The 1,450-nt window shown below is 30.4% G+C and overlaps 1 long non-coding RNA gene across 1 annotated transcript in view; it reads right to left on the bottom strand.

Moving 5' to 3' along the window:
• Positions 1–1,194: 1,194 nt before the first annotated feature.
• Positions 1,195–1,450, bottom strand: part of LOC112091094 — a 7,692-nt gene continuing 7,436 nt past the window's right edge. The window contains exon 3 of the long non-coding RNA XR_002901987.1: positions 1,195–1,290. This is a non-coding gene — a long non-coding RNA (uncharacterized LOC112091094). The remainder of the gene's footprint in view (positions 1,291–1,450) is intronic.

Here is a 1,450-nt window from a genome sequence, read left to right as displayed (position 1 = left end):
GAGGAAAAAAAAAATAAAACTTTCAGTTTCACTTGTACTGATTGACCGAGAAACTTTTCATATTAAAATTTCCAAAACCAATTTAACAATTACAAGTGGCTAAATCCCTATATAGGCAATAGACAACTCAGTCAAATTAATCGAGCATAGCTATAATTTCAGACTAATCCCAACTTCCCCTAAAAAATGACACAAACAATGATCAAAATCAAAGGAATTTTATGCGTGTTTAAAATCGTTTTTGAAAACGGTTTTCATGTATTTTGAGAAGTAAAAATAAAAATGAAAACGAAACGACGTTTATTTAGTAAATATTTTGAAAACGAAAACAGTGAGAATAGTTTTTGTGAATGAATTAAAAAACAGTTAAAAGTTATTTTTACTTTTCTATTTTTATTTTTTAGTACTTATCAACAATATTATAATATATTAATTAATAAACCCAATTTTATTTTTTTATTATACTCAAAATAATCTATTAAAAAACTAATCAAACACAATTTCAGAATGATTCTCAAAACAATCTCATTTTTACTTTTATTGAAAGTAAAATCATTTTGAAACTAATTCCAAACGCGCCCATTATTTTACCAAAGGATTCTAATTAAGAGATTGTAAACTTATAAGCTCCTTAGCCAATTCTTTTAATGGTAAAATGTGTTAGTGTGTAGAGTATTTAAACTCTTAAAAAAAGTATTAATCAAGAATAAAAGGTAAAAATTCATACTCATACACTTTAAGAGTAAGTTTAACATTTTTCTCGAATCATATGAGTCGCATATACTTTAAAAGTAAGTTTAACATTTTTCTCAAATCATATGAGTCGCTAAAATGAAGATTTCAGCATATTTGCATGACTATACTGTCACGCCCCTAAACCGGGGTTGGTGACGTGGAGGCTCGTTTAGAAACTTAAACCTGTTTGAGAGAGAGTGATTAACAAAATAATTTAATTCCTTTCAAATCTAAAACATTCAGGTATTTCCAAACGAGCCCCTGCATTCAAGAGAAATTTAATTTCAAGAACGGTGGTGGAATTTCCAACCAAACCAGTTTTAAAACCACATCACTGGTATCATGTCAGGAATTCCCACAGGGGTTTAGCATACATGAATATAAACATAAGTAAATGTGACATCAACCACAATCTAGCAACATTTAAGTTTACAAACCATAATCTCTTATACATGCCTTGAAATAAAAGATAGGAGGGTTACAACTCTTTGCTTCCCGAGATCAAGTCCACACCACCGGTAATAGCTACCTATTCCGCACCACTCCTCGCGTCGCCTGGAGGGGTTTAATACATTTAAAAACAGAAAAAGGTGAGCGAAAGGCCCAGTAGGATATAAATTTTATAAAGCATTTAAAATAAAGGTACTCACGGTCCGAAGATATACATCCAGAACCGATCATCCCTTTTTAGAAAAGGAAATACTCACAATAGAAA

This window comes from Morus notabilis, unplaced genomic scaffold (assembly GCF_000414095.1).
Source record: "Morus notabilis unplaced genomic scaffold, ASM41409v2 Scaffold794, whole genome shotgun sequence".
Classification (NCBI taxonomy): Eukaryota; Viridiplantae; Streptophyta; class Magnoliopsida; order Rosales; family Moraceae; genus Morus; species Morus notabilis.
This window is presented reverse-complemented; position numbering and strand designations above follow the sequence as displayed.